We start from the raw sequence: 6,000 nt of genomic DNA on the forward strand, positions 1-6,000 counted from the left end.
CCTCTTCTCTGTCACCTGAGGTACTGGGCAATGCTTCACTTGAACCCTACGAGAGCCCAGGGCCTTGGTCAATCACAGCATTTCCTCACCCTCAGGTGTGTCTGAACCCAAGGGCCTGTAGCATTCAGCACTGGCAACCTTCAACTATACTTTCCCACCAGCCAACGTGTCCAATAGCTTTCGAGACACAAATGCCCAAGTGTGGAGCTCTCACAAGTCTGTTGTCCCGAATGTCTGTATGACTGGAAACATTGGGGCTTGCCTGTCATACATGACATACTGCTCTGAGAGTCTAAGAGTAACGATATGGCTGCCTAAGTGGTCAACTTTGGGTTTGTCTAAAAGCAGTCTCACATAGATGGTACAAAGAAAACAAAGGACACGAAGAACCTTAGAAGGAACAAAATCCCTGTTTTATAAATTCCTACAAAAAGCCTCAATGGTCACGCTCACTTTAAATGCTTTTTCTCTCTTTTTTCTTTTTGAAGAGGAAAATATGGAAACAAACAAACCAAAAGAAAAAAAAAAAAGAAAGAAAGCAGCTGCATCCATCCGCATGTGGGCGTTTTCCCTTGATATGCAGCCAGAGTGCAAAATACCAGCTACCCACTCGATTGTTTTAAAGAGAGAGAATGACTTTGGTGGAGAGTCTCTCATTTTCAACTCCCCAAAAACTTCCTCGCCCACTGAAACAACAGAGAACCTACCACCCCAGCAAGCTCCATTCAGGAGGTGTCCCTGCTTCTTACAACATCAGCACAGGTCTCCTGATCCACAGAAGGTTGATAAGATCATGCCCATGCTAAGAATAACAAGATTCTTACAAACACATCACCTAGGTTGAAAAACAAGACAGGTGCCAAGAAATAGATGGCCGGTTCCTTTGGTGAGCTCTCCCTCATATACCCAACACACACACACACACACACACACACACACACACACACACACAGTATGCTCTTACCTCTCGCAACTCCAGCCTCTGGGCCACGGCCTCCAGGCACTCTTGCCCTGTGCTCTCTACCGACAGTGTGCACTCAATAACATTGCTGTCCAACAGGCGGATCCGGGTGACAAAGCAGTTCTTGCTCAGGACATTGTAGCGCCGTGTCCGGCGGAGCTTCAGACCAAAAGGCATGGCTATGTGGCCCTCAGACGCCGCCCTCTGATCCTGGCGCACACGCCTCTGAGATGGCCTTAGCAGTTTCGTGACGGGATGACTATACTACCTCCTGAGCTCCTCCAGGTAAGAAAAGGGGTGTCCATGCCCGGTGTGGCCCTCTGGAAGATGGCTGCAAATGGAAAGGAAACAGCACAATCATGCACTGGAAAAAACGAAGTTGATGGTGTGGTACATAGTCTACACACACAGAAGTGCACACCCCACCCTGCTCCCCAGTGAATGAATGTCCAGATGTCACAACCTATAAGTGCTGCAGCTCCTGTGTCTTGGCAGAGTCAATGCACTTCACTTTATCTTACAAGGGTGAAAGGATAAAAGCCACTTTGAATACTCAGAGAGATTAAATGAGTTCTTCCCAGATGCACAGTGTAAATGGCAACACCAGAATTCCAACTAATGTAAGCACCTTTAATTGACATGCTTTCTTTACTATACAATACTGCCTGCTCAAGAAAGTACAAGGAATGGAATATGAACACTGGTGGGGCTTTTAATTTTCACTTCTAAATACATTCTCTCATTTCAACCTCATGAATGAATCTATGGTGTTCATTTCATTATGCTTATTTTACATATGGAAAAAGCGAGGTTTAATGATTCAAGTGCTAATGATTTAATGAACTGATCACTTGATCTTATTCCTCTTTACAATACTGCTCTTCACTTTTTTTTACTTTTATTAACATTATTTGTTTTTATTTTCATATTTTATGTCCTAATTTTATTATTTACTTAGAATGGATGATATAAAATGGTGAGACTATACAGTTAATACAGTAAGTCACTTTCCACTTAAAAAAAATAAAATATATGAATTCTTCAATGTACTTAAAATCACAACTCTCTGTCCTTTTTTCAACAAATATTTAGATAGTCAAAGATAGGGAACCACCCTACCATCATCTTATTACTTTACAAAACACTTGATGCAAAAGCCCTGTCACCAAATTGCAGATAGTTTAACTCACTAATTACAAGATTTACTGACACCCTGGTGTCCCACTAAACGAAAATGATGACATTATCACCATGGAGAACACAAGAACAAAATAACAAGAGTGGCTTTACCGTTCTACCCTGAGCCAGCAATGCTTTTGCTGTGAGCCTCATTAAACTTATCTTTCAAAGAACCCAGAAATGTCCAGAAAGCTGTTCTGTCTAATGTTCTGTTCTCCAATAATCTCAAAGGACGATCTCTTGCTCATCTGATTGTTTTGTTAACTTGATTCTCTAACTTGGGCAGATCCACCCAGGATTTACACCCTTCATCCATCTACTGACAAAGAATTATCGCTGAGCCCCCTGACCCTTGAATATACAAACAGGAACAGCTACTACCTATAGAAATGCTTAAATTCATAAAGAAAATAGCTTCGCTATTTATAAAGCACCCCCTGACAGGATCCATGTCTCATAGAGGTTGTCAGGGCATAACCCTGCAACATAGCAAAACACATTCCCCAGCCTTCCACCACAGCAGCCCTTTGATACTTGCCCCTGGCACATTCCTTAACATGACAAGTATATGTTTTATGACAGCTTAAAATGCATATGCTAGAAACTCTGGCTTGGTAAAATATATTAACATTTCTAAATCACTTTGTGTTGGCATTGTATCATGTTTACCTCCATAGTAGGCCAATCTGATCTCTTGATACGTACAGAAAAGAATATGGAGGGACCCACCCAAAAAAAATCAGGGGCGGAGGAGCCAAAATTAAAATACAGAGCCCTTAGGTGTTTACTGTTCATGAATTCCCCTCAGCTTGTTAAAGCACAGGGCAGAAGAAGCCAAGATTCAATTCCTACATTAACCAGAGAGCCTCAAACAGAGAAAAATATTTGCTCTGTGGGCACAAGCCACATTTCTAATCCTGGGCCAGGCACTTTACATTTGGGTGTGTCTTACCGTAAACACCTATGAAAGAATGTGGCTGGCTCAGTACATACTTATCCCAGCAAAAACAATCTCAATGCATACTTTATGGGCACCACTCACCCATGCATAGCTAGTGAAATAAAAAGAAAAGTTTATAACAATGTGCATAAATGACAGCAGTTTTTATAATAAACAAAAACATACAAACAAATAAGAAAGAACTTAAGTTCAACAAAATGATTATCTCAGGGCTACTTGATATTAAATAGAACTCTAATTTCTACTTTATATATTTCTCAATTGTTCTAGTATTTTATATCTGCTTTATATTCTTTTTGTAAATAAAGATTATTTTAAAGTACAATATCTACTGAAAATGGTTTATCAGGAGCATAAGACTTTATTTATTTATTTATTTTTTGAGTTGGAGTCTCACTTTGTCATCCAGACTGGAGTATAGTGGCATGCTTCCAGCCACCGCAGCCTCGACCTGCTGGGCTCCGGTGATCCTTCCGCCTCAGCCTTCCAAGTAGCTGGAACTACAGGCGCGTGCTACCACACCCAGCTTTTTTATTTATTTATTTATTGTAGAGATGAGGTCTCGCCAAGTTGCCCAGGGGGGTCTCGAACCCACGGGCTCAGGCAATTCACTCACCTTGGCCTCCCAAAGTGTGGGATTACAGGCTGAGCCACCGAGCCCGGCGAGCAAAGACTTCATATTCATGGCTAACAGACAATCCGGCAATGTATCTCCTAGAAGATACCTACACTATGGATTTAAAAACTTTTCAAATCTTCAATTTGCAAGAAATGTGCAAGACATGGTATCAACAAAAATGATATAAGAAAACTGGTCTGGTCCTTTTAAAAATCAGTGTCACGAAACAAAAATTAAGTGAGGGAAGAGGAAGGCAATATGGGTTGTCCTGCAGTAAAAGAGACTTAAGAATTGGCTGGTGCTGTGGCTCATGCTTGTAACCCCAACACTTTTAGAGGCCAAGGTGGGAGGACTGCTTGAGCCCAGAAGTTTGAAACCAGCCTAGGCAACAATAAAAAAAAAAAATTAGCCTAGCATGGTGGCAGGTGCCTGTAGTCCTACCTACTTGGGAGGCAGAGGCAGAAGGATTGTCTTAGCCTAGGAACAATCACCTGAGCCAGGAAGTTGAAGCGATGGTGAGCCATGATCATGCCACTGCACTCCAGCCTGGGCAACACAGTGAGACCCTAACTCAAAAAAATGGGGTGTTTAAGAATTATGATTTCATGGCACATCACATGGCCATTAAAAAAAGAATTATGAAAACAAAATGAAATGTATGAACCTTGATTAAATCTAGGTTTAAAGAAAATCAGCTATAAAAGATAGAAGAAACTATTAGGGAAATTGGAAACACAGAGCAGAAACTAAACTATATTAATGTATTTTTATTAATTTTCTTTGGGTTTTGATAGTGGAATTGTGGCTAGGAATGGTGTTAAGAGATGCCAGTGGATACATCAGGGATTAAAAAAAGTCATTAGGTCTGTAACTTATTTTTAAATGGCTAAAAACAACACATACATACACACATAAGTAAACTGACAAATTCAGAGTTAAAATAAATATGACAAAATGTTAACAGGTGAATCTAGGTGGTGGTAGATATTCATTGTACTATTATTTTAGCTTTTCTGTATACCTAAAAATTTTTATAATTAAAAGTTATGAAGGCAGCCCTCCATACAGGTACTAAACATGCTCATACCTAACCATCAAGACTCAATTTAAATGCTGCTACCTCTTTTCGATGGAATTCCTTGATTCTTACCATTAGAGATCATCTTTTCTGTCTGAACTCCCACAGTCATCTGTGGTTATTTTAATATACTTAAGTTAAAAAATATTGGCACACTTTGACTCTAAATTTCCCTAGAGCTGGAAACACATATTTTCCATCTCTAACACATACATAATTTACCTAAAGTAAAAGCTCATGAAACTTATACCCAGAACTTGACTAGACATAGAGCTGTGCTTGTGGAGAAAATTTTTAGGACCCATTTAAGACATCCTTTACTTCTGGGGAGGGCTACATCTAAATTATCCCAGGTAAACAATCTGCTTGACTAACCTGTAACAACAGGGTTAGAGAAGATCTCTTAGTTCCTTACAGTTTTAACATTCACAGTCTATGAATTATCCACCTCTTTAAAGCTCAAGAGCCACAGTACACTATCAAAATTCCACCTTTTAACCATCCACATAGGCACACAGCTCTGCCTCAAACATAATTCAGCTTCCTGCTGGATTTTATGTCTAATTCCTCTGCTTTGTCCTTAGAGCAAGAATTAAAATATCCACCACAAAGTGGACTTGATGTGAAAACCACTCCAAGCATCTTCTTTCTGTTAAACAGTCTGGCTCCTGGCACCTTTCCGACTTTCCCCATATGGCTCTCTGGGGCCTTTTCATATTCACTTTATCACATGAACATCATAAAACCTAGAACTAAGTGCCATATGCTTGTAGAAAGGTCACATGTTTAGGACACTTTAAAAGGTCCTAATTTAAAAAATTGGTTTTCAAAAAAGATAAAATTAGAGAAAGAATCTTCACTGTATTTACTATCTGTACCTCTCTCTTTCTTTTTTTTAATAGAAAGCTTCTTTAAAAACTTTAAAAATTGGCTGGGTGTGGTGGCTCACACCTGTAATTCCAGCAATTTGGGAGACCAAGGCAGGAAGATCACTTGAGTCCAGGAGACTGCGGCTACAATGAGCTGTGGTGGTGCTACTGCACTTTCTGGGTGACAGAGCCACTGTTGAAAGAAAGGGAGGGAAAAAGAAAGAAGGAAGGCAGGAAGGAAGAAAAAAAAAGTCAAAGAATGATCCCTGATGTATACTATAAACTTTGAGTGGTAACGATGTGTCGTGTGGGTTCCTCAGTTGTAATAAATGT

The 6,000-nt window shown here is 40.1% G+C and overlaps 1 protein-coding gene across 1 annotated transcript in view; it reads right to left on the bottom strand.

The window, feature by feature from the left end:
* Positions 1 to 6,000, bottom strand: part of PTPN14 (protein tyrosine phosphatase, non-receptor type 14) — a 189,759-nt gene that overhangs the window by 103,488 nt on the left and 80,271 nt on the right. The gene's annotated exons all lie outside the window — the stretch shown is intronic.

Source organism: Carlito syrichta, unplaced genomic scaffold, assembly GCF_000164805.1.
Source record: "Carlito syrichta isolate Samal-C Ts95f unplaced genomic scaffold, Tarsius_syrichta-2.0.1 Scaffold312893, whole genome shotgun sequence".
In the NCBI taxonomy this organism is placed as follows: Eukaryota; Metazoa; Chordata; class Mammalia; order Primates; family Tarsiidae; genus Carlito; species Carlito syrichta.